The 16093-nt window shown below is 44.8% G+C and overlaps 1 protein-coding gene across 1 annotated transcript in view; it reads right to left on the bottom strand.

Annotated features, from left to right (window-relative positions):
• Window positions 1-16093, bottom strand: part of STARD9 (StAR related lipid transfer domain containing 9) — a 100886-nt gene that overhangs the window by 53930 nt on the left and 30863 nt on the right. The gene's annotated exons all lie outside the window — the stretch shown is intronic.

The raw sequence follows: 16093 nt of genomic DNA, 5'->3' as shown, positions 1-16093 counted from the left end.
GTTGGTGATCTTTATTGAGGCAAGTGGCAACGTTTCGGTGTTGGACACCTTTTTCAAGCCTTTTTGTATATCTATATCTATATATCTATATATATATAGATATATATATATATATTTTTTGTTATCTGGTTTTAATGAGTCAAAGCGCAGATTAGCATCACATTCCCTTTAACCTCCTATCTCAATACCCAATACTGTACAGCGTTATGGAATTATGTATGGAATTATGGCTGTATGGAGAAGGTCATTACAACGCTGTCCGGAAGCATGGACGATGCAGTCATGAGACTGGGTAACACTTTTATAAAATGATAGTCTTGGGATCGCCCTTGTAAGGGCTGGGAGCTACTAACCACGGGGGTAGGAATAAGAACATCAATAGGGACAAGATAGGTATCCCCTTACTTGGACCCTTGAAATCAACATGTCCCATTTACTGTATGTCCCATATGATGCATGAGAAGGGTTTTTCATGTCATGGCATATGAGTGACATGAATTTATGCCTATTTATGAATTTATGACCTATTTGTGAAATATTTTAAAGTGATTTTGTATTGATATTTTATTAAGATAGTGCTCTAAGGTTAAGATTTATTATATGCAGCATCATGCTAATTGCTAATTTGCTATTTGCTCCTTGATGCTTTGGACCATTTGCTTGTCCTGTGTATGTGACTACTTGGGGTGGTTATAAATGACTAGTGTAAATTGCATTTTTGTTATATTGTGCTTATACTGATACAATTGTGCTACATGCACAGTTCATTGCAAAGAAGGGGGAGCTATGGCTTTTGGATCATGAACCTTTTTTAAAGTCTAAAACCTAAGTAAAATTTTTTAGCAGTAGCCCGAGGTATGACAATGCAACACTAAAGAGGGTGTTACTAGAGATGAGCGAACATGCTCGTCCGAGCTTGATGCTCGGTCGAGCATTAGCGTACTCGAAACTGCTCGTTGCTCGGACGAATACTTCGCCCGCTCGAGAAAATGGCAGCTCCCGCCGTTTTGCTTTTTGGCGGCCAGAAACAGAGCCAATCACAAGCCAGGAGACTCTGCACTCCACCCAGCATGACGTGGTACCCTTACACGTCGATAGCAGTGGTTGGCTGGCCAGATCAGGTGACCCTGGGATAGACTAGCCGCTGCCCGCGCTGCTCGGATTATTCTGTGTCTGGATGCCGCTAGGGAGAGAGCTGCTGCTGGTCAGGGAAAGCGTTAGGGTGTTCTATTAGCTTACTGTTAGGCAGGAGTGATTCTCCAAGAACCCAACAGCCCTTCTTAGGGCTACAATAACGTTCTACTATTTTTTTTTTTATTTGCATCTAGTACCATTTTGTGAGGAATTAGCAGGGGGACTTGCTACCGTTGTGTTTAGCTCTTAGTGGCACACATATCCACCTCAAAGACCGAAGTGGGAAAATTTAGTAGGGGTTGGATTTCAATTAGGCACTAACTCAGTGTCATCTCATCTGGCATAGTAGTGTGCTTTGATACTTGGCTAGAAAATAGCCATAGGAGAATACAGACAGCTTACTTACGCCTACAGTAGCGTTCTATATATTTGATTTCTGGTTGATCTGCTGGTGGCTGTACTTGCTGCAGTGCATGTACTAGCCAATTCTGAGCAATTTGTAGTGAGACCTGCGACCGCTGTGTTTTGCGCTTAGTGACGCACATATCCATAGCAAAGACCGAAGTGGGAAAATTTAGTAGGGGTTGGATTTCAATTAGGCACTAACTCAGTGTCATCTCATCTGGCATAGTAGTGTGCTTTGATACTTGGCTAGAAAATAGCCATAGGAGAATCCAAACAGCTTACTTACGCCTACAGTAGCGTTCTATATATTTGATTTCTGGTTGATCTGCTGGTGGCTGTACTTGCTGCAGTGCATGTACTAGCCAATTCTGAGCAATTTGTAGTGAGACTTGCGACCGCTGTGTTTTGCGCTTAGTGACGCACATATCCATAGCAAAGACCGAAGTGGGAAAATTTAGTAGGGGTTGGATTTCAATTAGGCACAGTCTGCCATTTGTCCTTTTTTATTTTACGTTTATTTTGTTTAATAACTCAGTGTCATCTCATCTGGCATAGTAGTGTGCTTTCATACTTGGCTAGAAAATAGCCATAGCAATAGGATAGCATTGTTTGGTTTTAAAAACTCAAAAACACAAAAAAAAAACAAAAAACACAAAAAAAAACAAAAAAAAGTTAAAAAAAATTAAAGTTATAACTCTCATTTTAAAAATGTTTAACCCGAGGGCTAGGGGTAGAGGACGAGGGCGGGGACGTGGGCGTCCAACTACTGCAGGGGTCAGAGGCCGTGGTCCTGGGCGGGGTGAGACACCACCTGCTTATGAGGGAGCAGGGGAACGCCGCAGAGCTACACTCCCTAGGTTCATGTCTGAAGTTACTGGGACTCGTGGTAGAGCACTGTTGAGGCCAGAACAGGTGATGTCGTGGATTGCTGACAATGCTTCGAGCAATTTGTCCACCAGTCAGTCTTCCACGCAGTCCACCCATGTCACCGAAATCGCCACTCCTCCAGCTCCTGCACCTCAGCCTCCTCCCCCCCAGTCTGCCCCCTCCCAGGAAAATTTGGCATTTGAACCGGCATACTCTGAGGAACTGTTTTCTGGACCCTTCCCACAGTCACAAACCACTTGTCCGGTTGCTGCTGAGCAATTTTCCGATGCCCAGGTTTTCCACCAGTCACAGTCTGTGGGTGATGATGACCTTCTTGACGTAGTGGAAGAAGTGTGTAAAGAGGTGTCCGACGATGAGGAGACACGGTTGTCAGACAGTGGGGAAGTTGTTGTCAGGGCAGGAAGTCCGAGGGGGGAGCAGACTGAGGGATCGGAGGATGATGAGGTGACAGACCCAAGCTGGGTTGAGAGGCCGGGTGAACACAGTGCTTCTGAGACGGAGGAGAGTCCTCGACCAGAACAGGTTGGAAGAGGCAGTGGTGGGGCCAGACGGAGAGGCAGGGCCAGAGCTGGTGCATCAGCGCCAAATGTGTCAACTAGTGAAGCTCCCGTGGTGAGGGCTCTTGCGGCGAGGGCTAGATCTGGAGGTTCTTTAAGGAAACACCGGATGACCGACGGACTGTGGTGTGCAACATTTGCCAAACCAGGCTCAGCAGGGGTTCCACCACTACTAGCTTAACTACCACCAGTATGCGCAGGCATATGAATGCTAAACACCCCACTCAGTGGCAACAAGCCCGTTCACCTCCGGCCGTGCACACCACTGCTCCTTCCCCTGTGTCAGCTGATAGTCAGCCCCCTGCCCAGGACCCTGCCACAAAAACCCCATCGTCGCCTCCACGATCCTCCACAGCATCCACCAGCGTTCAGCTCTCCATACCCCAGACGCTGGAGCGGAAACGCAAATATAGTGCAACCCACCCGCACGCCCAAGCCCTTAATGTGCACATCTCCAGATTGCTTAGCCTGGAGATGCTGCCCTATAGGCTAGTAGAGACCGAGGCCTTTCGCAACCTCATTGCGGCGGCCGCCCCTCGGTATCCGGTCCCCAGCCGCCACTACTTTTCCCGATGTGCCGTCCCAGCCTTGCACCAGCATGTGTCAGACAACATCACCCGTGCCCTGACCAACGCCGTTTCTGACAAGGTCCACCTGACCACGGACACGTGGACGAGTACTGCCGGGCAGGGCCACTATATATCGCTGACGGCACATTGGGTTAACTTGGTGGAGGCTGGGACCGAGTCTGACCCTGGGGCTGGTCATATACTGCCGACGCCGAGGATTGCGGGGCCTACCTCGGTCCAGGTGTTTCAGGCCTACTATGCCTCCTCCTCCTCCCACCCCTCCTCCACCTCCTCCTCCGAACTACCATCCGTGGGCACGGCGCCATCAGTCGGTAGCTCTAGGCACAGCAGCAGTGCCGTCGCTAAGCGACAGCAGGCGGTGCTCAAACTGCTGAGCCTAGGCGACAAAAGGCACACCGCCCAAGAGCTATTACAGGGCATCACGGCGCAGACTGATCTGTGGCTGGCACCGCTGAACCTGAAGCCAGGCATGGTTGTGTGTGACAACGGCCGTAACCTGGTGGCGGCTCTGCAACTCGGCAGACTGACACATGTGCCATGCCTGGCCCATGTGTTAAATCTGATAGTTCAGCGTTTCCTCAAGACATACCCCAATCTGTCAGATTTGCTCACGAAGGTGCGCCGCATCTGTGCGCATTTCAGGAAGTCCAGCACAGATGCTGCCACTCTCAGGGCAGCGCAGCGCCGCCTCCAACTGCCCGCTCACCGACTGTTGTGCGACGTGCCCACGAGGTGGAATTCAACACTGACCATGTTATCCAGAGTTTACCAGCAGCGCCGAGCGATTGTAGACTGCCAGATGTCAACTTCCACCAGAACTGGTAGTCAGGTCAGTCAGCTTCCTCAAGTCTACAATGAGGAGTGGACGTGGATGTCTGATATCTGTCAGGTGCTGAGTAACTTTGAGGAGTCAACACAGATGGTCAGTGGCGATGCCGCCATCATCAGCCTCACCATCCCGCTGCTTGGCCTGTTGAAAAACTCTCTGGTCAGCATGAAGTCGGAAGCTTTGCGCTCGTCACAAGAGACGGGGGAAGAAGATTCCCTTGTTGATAGCCAAAGCACCCTCAGGTCTGTTTCTCAGCGCATATCGGAGGAGGTGGAGGTGGAGGAGGATGAGGAGGAAGAGGAGGAGAATGTTGGCGAGACACAAGAGGGGACCATTGTTGAGTCCTTCACTGTTCAGCGTGTATGGGCAGAAGAAGAGGAGTTGGAGGAGTTGGAGGAGGAGGAAATGGACAGTCAGGCCAGTGAGGGGAGTGAATTCTTACGCGTTGGTACTCTGGCGCATATGGCAGATTTCATGCTAGGCTGCCTATCCCGTGACCCTCGCGTTCAAAGAATTTATTCCAGCACCGATTACTGGGTGTTCACTCTCCTGGACCCACGGTACAAGCAAAATCTTTCCACTCTCATCCCTGCAGAGGAAAGGAGTGTGAGAATGCATGAATACCAGCAGGCCCTGGTGCACAAGCTGAAACAGTATTTCCCTTCTGACAGCGCTAGCGGCAGAGTGCGTAGTTCTGCGGGACAAGTAGCGAGGGAGAGTAGGCGAGCAGGCAGCTTGTCCAGCACTGGCAAGGGTACGCTTTACAAGGCTTTTGCCAGCTTTATGTCACCCCAGCAAGACACCGTCACCTGTCCCCAGTCTCGGCAGAGTAGGGCTGATCTTTACAGAAAGATGGTGAGGGAGTACGTAGCTGACCATACCATCGTCCTAAATGATCACACAGCTCCCTACAACTACTGGGTTTCAAAGCTGGACATGTGGCACGAACTGGCGCTGTACGCCTTGGAGGTTCTTGCCTGCCCTGCCGCTAGCGTCTTGTCCGAGCGGGTTTTCAGTGCAGCTGGTGGCATCATCACCGATAAGCGTACACGCCTGTCCACTGACAGCGCTGACAGGCTGACGCTTATTAAAATGAATAAAGGCTGGATTTCTCAGAATTTCCAATCTCCACCAGGTGAAGGAAGCTCAACCTGAATAATTGATCCACTCCTCCTCCTCCTCATTTTCCTCCTTCTCCTCCTCTTTGTACAGTAAAGCAGAGGAAACTGGCTATTTTTTGACAGGGCCCACTGGCTCTTGCTATAGTACTTTATGCATTTAATTTTTCTGGAGGGCCACCTACCCGGTCCTCTGTTTTAAACAATTTTTGGGAGTGCCACATACAGGCACTCAATGTATTCCATTTTTCTGGAGGGCCACCTACCCGGTCCTCTGTTTTAAACAATTTTTGGGAGTGCCACATACAGGCACTCAATCTATTCCATTTTACTGGAGGGCCACCTACCTGCTCCTCTGGTTTGAAAAATTTTTGGGACTGCCACATACAGGCACTCAATCTATTCCATTTTACTGGAGGGCCACCTACCTGCTCCTCTGGTTTGAAAACTTTTTGGGACTGCCACATACAGGCACTCAATCTATTCCATTTTTCTGGAGGGCCACCTACCTGCTCCTCTGGTTTGAAAACTTTTTGGGAGTGCCACATACAGGCACTCAATCTATTCCATTTTACTGGAGGGCCACCTACCTGCTCCTCTGGTTTGAAAACTTTTTGGGACTGCCACATACAGGCACTCAATCTATTCCATTTTTCTGGAGGGCCACCTACCTGCTCCTCTGGTTTGAAAACTTTTTGGGACTGCCACATACAGGCACTCAATCTATTCCATTTTTCTGGAGGGCCACCTACCTGCTCCTCTGGTTTGAAAAATTTTTGGGACTGCCACATACAGGCACTATCCAAATTAAATTGTCTCCATAGCAGCCTCCACACGTTGTCTCCATTGCTACCTCCAAAAGTCGTCCATATAGCTGCCTCCATACATCGTCCCTTTATCAAACGAGGTGTGTCAGGCACAAATTTGGGTTGTTTTCATGGATTCCACATCAAAGTTGTTAACTTTGTCGCCACCCTGCTGTGTAATCCACAAAATATACTGGCAAACTTTTATCATGTACCGATATTATTTGAGCGCTTCTTGCTCACCTCCTTTGGTTCCTCTCTGCCACCCATTGGTTTGAAGCCTGAGTCCATTTAGGGTATGTCGCCATGCCACTCTCTAGCCTGCTGCCGCTGCCTCTGCATGCGTCCCCTATAGTGTCAGGGTCAATTATTGCATGTTTTAGATGCTATCTAGCTTCATTCTGTCACTCTGTCATGGCCATGCTGTTGCCCATAATTTTGGCATAATGGTGCGATTATGCAGCCTCAGAGGCATCCATGCATGCTGCCCCTGCTGTTTCCTGTCCATTTCCGTGGTGTTTCCATCCTTTTCTGAGGTTTCCAGGTGTTTGGCCAAGCTTCCCTGTGCAGAGCCTTGGTCCCCTTGAAAAATGCTTGAGTCTCCCATTGACTTCAATGGGGTTCGTTATTCGAGACGAGCACTCGAGCATCGGGAAAAGTTCGTCTCGAATAACGAGTACCCGAGCATTTTAGTGTTCGCTCATCTCTAGGTGTTACGTATTGGTCCTGGAGAGCTCTGTAATAATACATTTAGTGTACATGTTGATAGTAGCAGCAGAAATGCATTTATATTCCAGGATTGTAGCTAGACTTGAAATACTGGGGGGGGGGGGGAGAGCTGTGCTGGGAGAGCTCTGCATGACACTGCTCCACAGCCCCTTCCCTCTGCTGTAATATCAAACCAGAAGCCTGCTACAGCTCTTACCCCAAGCAGAGGCGAAGAATTATGGAGAAGTTTGAAACACACTCCCTGTAAAATATAGTGGAAAAGTCATAGTTTGGTGGAAAAGTATGTGGATTATATTGTCAGAAACATGTCTGTAAAAAGCAAGATTTGTGGCCCAGCGGAGTGCTTTATTTATTTCCGGTATACATCACCTTGCTATATTATTAAATCATATGAACAGGCTACAAGTTTACGCTGCAGATCCTTTAATTATTCTGGGTTTACAATTATTATAATATCACAATTTATTAAACTGATAACAGGTGATTTAATAATAAAATAGACAATTCATGTAATCAAGAAGTGAATTAAAGCAGATAAGAAATAAGTTTCCATGGATAAACAGTAACAAAGGAGGATATATATAAAGAAGTGCTGGATTCCACTATTGTTTGTTTGAAGAAAGAAGGATACATGTATAAGGTAGCCCAGCCCTGAAAAGGTCTTGAGGATGTGTGTAAAAGAGGTGTCTGAGAAACATGGGTCAATATTAGCAAAACAACAAGGACCTGTTTGATGTGCCAAGGTCTCCAAGTAACAGGAAAGAACAAGAACACCTGAAAACAAGGTCAAGCTAAGATAAAAGGTTATTGTCACCGTACAGATAAAGCAAATATGTTCCCTGTTACTGTCTTCATAAGCAAAAGCTAAACCTTAAGCTTACCATATATATTAGATTTATGTTGAACCAATGGCAGACCATCTGCAAACAAGGGTTCCCAATAATTCCATGGTGGACGAGTCCGGGAAACCAGAATCTATATATCAGTGGAATGACAGGACATCTAATGTGTACAACATCTCCCAATCATCCCATGGTGGGATTTTCAGGGGAGATTAGGGTCCATTTCACTCAGACAGCGTATAAAAGGTCTCCTAATGATCCCATGATGGAAGATTCGGGGAAGATGAGGATTCATTTCAGTAGGATGGCAGACCATGTAATGCATAAAAGGACACCCAACAATTTCATGATGGAAGATTCAGGGAAAATAAGTATCCATTTAATAATAATAATTCCTTTTTTTATATAGCGCACACAGATTATGCAGCGCTACACAGAACTTGCCAAATCACAATCTTATCAACCTACCAGAATGTTTTGGGCGTGTGGGAGGAAACTGGAGGACCCGGAGGATACCCACACAAACACGTAGAGAACATACAAACTCTTTGCAAATGTTCCATATCACAAGTAAAATTCACGGCTCACCGATTCCACAATAGAACACACAACTCATGTCACGGTTCCTATGAGAATCGGGGTCTTGAAATTCAATGACTATAAGAGGTTATGATCCAGCACTACAGGCACAGTCCAAGGATGTGAACATAATTTTTATTCCAGAATAATATATATGTCCATAAACATATATAAACATATATTTAATACTACGTGCGGCATCGTACCACTTCATAGCCCGGAGAAAGATAGGACATGTCCTATCTTTCACTAGATTACGGCATTGTGCGCCATATGGGCGGCACGGTGGGTGAGTGAGTAGCACTTCTGCCTTGCAGCGCCAGGGTCCTGGGTTCAAATCCCACCCAGGTCAACATCTGCAAAGAGTTTGTATGTTCTCTCCGTGTTTGCGTGGGTTTCCTCCAGGTCCTTTGGTTTCCTCCCACACTCCAAAACATACTTTGTGCAGCGCTGCGTAATCTGTAGGCACTATATAAATAAACACTTGCACTGATGGCAATGACTTGGAGATCTCCCAAGTAAAGTTACTCTTTCAACCATCCATCAACAAAACTACATTATCAACAAGCCTCATGTTTAGAGATCAGTGAACAATGGCTATGGACAGCTGATCCTACAGATAAAGTGGTTGTATAGACAATTCTTTTCCCAATTTATTCTACAATCTGAACAAGACAGACATGTGCAAACGTACCGCACAATGCAAACATTCTGTTTATATGACGTATACAGCATAAGCTTCATCATGAGAATTATCTTATCTTATAAATCATGTGAACGGTGGTTTATTTACAGTGTTCACAGGAATTGGTTGCCTGGTTCTAGAATCATACATCCTATTAGAGCTTTTCCATGTTCAAGACCTCACCATTAGCCAGAGTTTTCCAATATTTCTATGAATTACGGTTGTTACCTGAATAACAATTTCATTAGTCGGGTCCTACTGCTAGGACCTCCACTGATCACAAGAAATGGGGTCCAATTCCCTAAAATTGATGCAGTACACATCCTGCTGCTCCATTCAATAGTCTCTGGGAGTGACAGAAACTGGAGTGAATTGTGTTGGGCAATATCCAATACTAATGAATGGAGAGGCAGGATACATGCTCAACCTGTCACTCCAACCATTAGTGAGAATGGGATCCCTGGACATCCTATTCTTGTCATCAGTGGGGGTCCCAAAAGTTGAACCCTTGCCGACTAGATTGTTGTCCCCAAACCTGTGAATAGGGGATATCATATAAACTTGTTAAACCCCTTTAAAGGGGTTTTCCCACAAAACAAGTTAGACCCCATCCACATGTCCTATATTTTAATGTTTATACAGTGCAAGAACTCAGCTTTCTGTTCAATATGGATTTATTCAAATGTTGTATCCTGAAAGGCATTACAATAACACTTACAATAAAGCAATGGAAACAAACTATGCATTATCCGTTGTACAGCATGGATAACATATGAATAAACATAAGCAATTATTCCTGGTATGTGTGAAGTCACATGGAGTGTCGATTCATAAGACACAGACGGACAACCGATCCAAAGAATTAGCTAATTTTAAACAAGTAGAACAGAAGACACAGGGGAAGACCTTCAAGTAAGGCTGGGTTTACACTACGTTTTATGTATATGCTAAGCGTATACGTCGAGAAAGCACCCGACAGCATATACATTGACAAATAGTGGCAGATTGTTGTCTCCGTCTAGCCACTATTCCTGCCATACGATTAAAAACATAGCTACGTCTTTTCATCCTGTAGCCTCCCTCTGAGTGACATATGAGCTCAGCTGAGGCAATGGACAGCTATGGCGTATTGCATCTCTTCTCACAGCCCCAACAAGCGCATTTGTGGCTCGGCAGGAGGGAGGACCCGGTGATGTCATATCAGAACAGTGACATCACTGGGGGAATACCCCATTCATCATCAGCAGCCAATCGCCAGCTGCTACTGATGTACACTCCTCCTCCACATTCAGGAGCACTCCTCCTGCACTCTGCTGTATGCTAGCCTAGGCTGCGGCCCAGGAGAGCATATGTTTTTGTGAGGCCTTAGGACAGTAATAGCGAACCTTTTAGAGACAGAGTGCCCAAACGGCAACCAAAATCCAATTATTTACCATGAAGTGCCAACATGGAATTTCAAGCAGTAACTTATTGCAACCTATTCAACATTCAATTGTATTGGCCATCAATACAGTTGAAAGAAGGTGGGCAAATTCAGACCATCATTGTCCAGGAAGAATGGTGGATCCAGCAGGATGACCTCTAAAGACAATGCAGTTCTGTCAACACCTTCTCACTTTTCCCGCAGTTTCATACAACCAATGAAGTGTCGCTTTAAAATAGCACGGATTTGGTCCGGTTCGGCGAAATTGGGGAAATGGCCTGAGTGCCCACAGAAAGGACTCGGAGTGCCACCTCTGGCACCTGTGCCATAGGTTCGCCACCACTGCCTTAGGACAAGTCACAGTATTTAGAGGAAACCTACCATCAGGTATAGGCTACTGACGAGCTCTTCCTCACCGCAGAGCGCACTCGCATATCATGGCAGCCATTGGCACTGAAGGGGCTACTGAGCTTGAAGAAACCCGAAACGAGGAGTGTACCAAGGAGCTCTTCTGTCTGAAGGGCTCAGGGGCGTTACCAGAGCCCCTCAGTTCTGCAGATTCACAGACTGTTACAATGAGCAGAACATGTTTCACCCAATTCACTGCTCTCTCCCTTGTCCCTCTGCCTGTGTAATCTAGCAGCAGCAGGACAGGGGGAGGCATACTCATTGTAACATACTATGAACCTACAGCTCTGAGGGGCTCTGGTAACACCCCCAGAGCCCTTCAAACTCAGTAGCATAATTATAATGGTGCAAAAGGAATAACAATATAAGAAGATTGCAGCCACAGTGACTGGATCTACAAGTCCCTGGTATACCATGCTGGATTTTGATGGTAGATTCCCACTAACCCGTCCTAAGAAGGAGATCTGTCCGATATAAATACAGTACAGTTCTTGCCTGTTTATTCTTCTTGCCTGTTTTCGATCAAGAAGAATAAAGAAAGTTTACAGCTGGACATTTACTGGTAGTGACCAAGGCAAATAATGTTACACAATGAAGTTATTTTGTGTTGTACTCTATCTCCTCTAATGCTTACGATTCTTGAGAACACTTTTGATATCCAAGATCTGTAAATGAGTTAATAAAGAGAATCTGTTGCATGTACACAATTTACTTGTTATTATACAGCCGCCACGCGCTTGTCTGACACCTCCCCCAGAAGCTGGAAAGTCAAAAGCCGGAGACAGGAAGTCCATGAACAATGTAACATAAAAATACCTTCTCCCTGAGGATTTCCCTTTAAAGGTGATGTCATAGGATTCTAAATAGAGCTAAAATATTAGCTGCAGATTTCACATTTGTTGTGGAAAAAATGCCATGGTCTCTGCTCACAGGTTTCTTTAATCAAGGAAAGAAAAAACAGAAATAAAGTCACCACATAAACAGTATAGATTACCGTATATACTCGAGTATAAGCCGACCCGAGTATAAGCCGAGGCCCCTAATTTTACCACAAAATACTGGGAAAACCTATTGACTCGAGTATAAGCCGAGGGTGGGAAATGCATTGGTCACACTCTCCCCAGTATATAGCTAGCCAGCCCCTGCCCCAGTGTATACAGCCTGCCAGACCCTGCCCCAGTGTATATAGCCTGCCAGACCCTGCCCCAGTGTATATAGCCTGCCAGACCCTGCCCCAGTATATATAGCCTGCCGCCGCTGCCAGACAGATCGCACAGAAGATATACAGGGGTCACCGGAAAGGTGAGTTTAGATATATTTATTTTTTTGACTCGAGTATAAGCCGAGTTTGGGTTTTTCAGCACATTTTTTGTGCTGAAAAACTAGGCTTATACTCGAGTATATAAGGTAGTATCATGTCATGTAAATAGTAATAAAATGGTAATTAAATGAGTATTCAGAGTGTCCTATCTGAAGGCCCCATGTTATAGAGCAGAAGGAGTTGAGAAAATTATACGTAGTGTCCTATCTGCAGGCAGCATGTTATAGAGCAGGAGTTGAGAAAATTGTACGTAGTGTCCTATCTGCAGGCAGCATGTTATAGAGCAGGAGTTGAGAAAATTGTACGTAGTGTCCTATCTGCAGGCAGCATGTTGTAGAGCAGGATGAGCTTGTGGATTGTATATAATGTCCTATCTGCAGACATCATGTTCTACAGCAGGAGTAGCTTGGAGATTGTATATAGTGTCCGATCTGCAGGCAGCATGTTATAGCGCAGGAGGAGCTTGTAGATTGTACATAGTGTCCTATCTGCAGGCAGCATGTTATAGAGCAGGTGGAGCTGAACAGACCAAGGGAAGATAGTCACACAAGCAATAACTTATGACCTTGTACCAATTATCAATGACTAACCTGCCTACTGCACCTTGACGGGAATCAAACCCTGAAACAAAGTCGTAAACCACAGATAATTCTCTCTAAAAGTTTTTTAATTAAGTAAAAAAAATGATGCATTCTAATTCAACCCATAAATTGTTGGGAACAATCAATAATTAAAATTCAGCAATGCCTTCTTGAAAAGATCCACAGACTGGGGTCCTTAAGGAAATGGATTTCAGTGGTGACACATGCGTCATCTGTGCTGTCAAATACAGAAAGTCATTGTGTCCTTCATATTAGCGGCGTAAAAAAAAAGGGAGACACAGTAGGCGTGTAGAGCACAATGATGGTATTATATGTGTGAACCAGGATACGCCGAGGCTAGAAATATGAAATGGAAGGGATGAGGTTCTTTACCACTTAAAATTAACAATTACCGTATTTAATTTTCTTTAAGTTTTTCTTTCTTATTATTGCAGGGGGTATTAGTGCCAGGACCTCCATAGACTTCTATAGAACTCCCAGCATGTTCTACATCGTCCTGCTGAAAGAAGCCAGTGATATTCGAGAAAATAGCAGCGCAGGGTTGTGCTTAGTCATCAGCAAGGTTTAGGTGGGTAGTACATGTCTATCACAAATAATGGCACAGAGTTATTCTGCTGCCTCCACTGCTCTGACATCTTCCCACGGATCTTCTACGGTTGTTAGCTTTTTCAGAAATCGACGCTATAGTAGTTCTTCTGTTTCATCAGACCAGCCTTGTGTATTGATGACCTGTCACCGCCTTTCCAGTTCTCCTTACTAGGACCACTCTAGGTTCACTGGTCTATTTCTGCGTTCTGTATGTCATCAGTGTGTAATCTGTTACAGAGTGGTATATCTGCCAAAACAGACTGTGTGTCATCCACATGTCACCTGTTTTGCACAAAAGTATGGTTGGCAAATGATACAAAAGTTTGCCCCAGCCCCTTTGAGGGTCACATGACTGTGTAACCTATAAACTGATCCACAATGGCATCCATATTTTGCACATCCCTGCGGATTTCTGTAGGAAGCCCTGAGCCGCCAACACGTGCAGGACCTGCTTTGGGTTTTCTACAGCCTCTGCATGGATCCAAGATAAATACGAACATGTGATGGGTCCATTGAAATGAATGTGTCATGAGGGTGTCATTAGTTATATAAAAAAAACAGATATACAGATGAAAATAACATTTATGTGTAAATTGCCTAAGATCCATGGGAAGTCTACCTTCTACCTGACTCTACCTCTTCAAGGATCGCCAAATTAGGGGCAAATGCGACTGAAAGGGCACAACGATCACTACAGCTCCTTCATCTAAGCAATGGGTAGGAGTCCTCGACAAAAAAACCCTTTTTACACGTTTTACACGTTTGTTACCTTTTGGTTATAAAATGTAAAAAAAAATAGAAAAATGTTTTTATCATCACCAAATAGAATATAGAAGTACTTGATGAATGTTGCATATTCTGTACCGGAACTTTCTCATTTTGAAGAGGATAAATTCTACTTCAATGCTTTAAGAAATAAACAGAGGAAATCTGACCACAGAAAAACACACAAGTAACAACTACTGTGTGAGCATTGAAGAAGCCGGGATGGTGATGTCATTAGAGGAGAGATTGTATAGAGCAGCAGAGACTGGCGCGCACCCCCACTTCTCAGACCAATGCTACATTTTAACTAATGCATTTCCTCCTCTTCACACTGCTCCAACATACTCCGCACATGCTTGAGAAATAGCAAAGATAAAACTCTAGTCAATAATGGAACTACAGATTTTTCACAAATTCTAATTTCCAAAGTTAGATCCCCAATTCTACTAAAGCAAATTTAACATCAAACCAGGGGAACTTACTCATACATCCAAGCACTGTGACTGTGGTAATCTCCCTTTATTTGTTTTCCATGGCCTCCTTCCTCCCATAATTTTACAATTATGCTAATGAGAATGAAGGCCTCTGGAGAGTGTTTCCAGAACCCCTAAGCACCGTAGCTTCACAGGCTGTTACACGGAGATGAGCAGATCTTCCCCTGCACTTCCTGCTACTTATTAGATTACACAGGCGGAGGGAGGTTGGATAGAGCAGGGAGTGAGACATGTTCTGCTCATTGTAACAGCCTGTGAATCTGCAGAACTGGGGGACTCTGGTAATACCTTAAGACCCCTTCCAGCTCATTAGCATAATTTTAAAAGTTGATTTTAGAAGGAGGCTATGGATAAGAAATATAAGAAGATTACCACAGTCACGGTGCCTGGATCTATGAGCAAGTGTCGTTGGTTTATCATCATTGATTTTGATGGGGAAATTGTTTTCTCATTAAGGCCCTGTGTTCACAGCATTAGGCATAGGCAGTCATTGTGCTTACATTTTTATACCTCTGTAAGGTGCCACAAAAGCACAAAAAACATCTCTAATGAAAAATGTATTGGTAAAGAAGGAACAATGTTTCTTATCAACACAAAAAAAATGCTAGATATGAAATAACTAAGCCCCAAATAAGGAAAGGAAGCAGAAAAAAGGATGATCCAAAGTACTAAAAAGTTACATTTTCTCATCGGCACAAGCCTTGGCAGAGGAGGACTTCAATGAACACTTGCAAGTTGTATAATGTTACTACAGCTAGTGACTGGCCGGGATTACTGCTCACTATCTGTCCACCTGTAACCCATGTTTGAACAATGACTGTATGTCTCCACCATTCTGTTCTCATGTATCAAATTAAACACGGAGCAGTCCAGTACCAGGTAGCGCTTCAATGGGATTCTTATGTCACAACATAAAGTAAGAGGTCACTGAGCAAGCCTAGGCTTGCCTCGTCCTGTACACAGCCCTCGCAGCCAAATCACCTTCTAATCTCCATTGCAATTCTACAAACGGACAGGGCTTTATTTATCCACATGTAAACACTTCCCGTCAGTAAAAAAACTAAGATTCGGTGTGGACAATGTGCTGTAAACAACTCCTCTCCAGGCTAAATGTGGAAACACTTCATAATTATATAAAAATACACAAAACAAGTTATTGATGCAAAGGAAAGTTGATAAAAAAAGAATCTTTTTCTTACTGAATAATCATAGAAAAACAGTTAATAAAAATCACACGTTCTGAAAAATATTTATTGCACATGTATCATAGGATGTTTAGACAAGGGGTTGTCCAGTTGTGGAAACCTCTTGAGCATGTGGGACACGCTGG

The sequence above is a fragment of the Engystomops pustulosus genome, chromosome 7, assembly GCF_040894005.1.
Source record: "Engystomops pustulosus chromosome 7, aEngPut4.maternal, whole genome shotgun sequence".
NCBI lineage: Eukaryota > Metazoa > Chordata > Amphibia > Anura > Leptodactylidae > Engystomops > Engystomops pustulosus.
The sequence above is the reverse complement of the archived record's forward strand: the minus strand, read 5'-3'. Positions and strand labels throughout refer to the sequence as shown.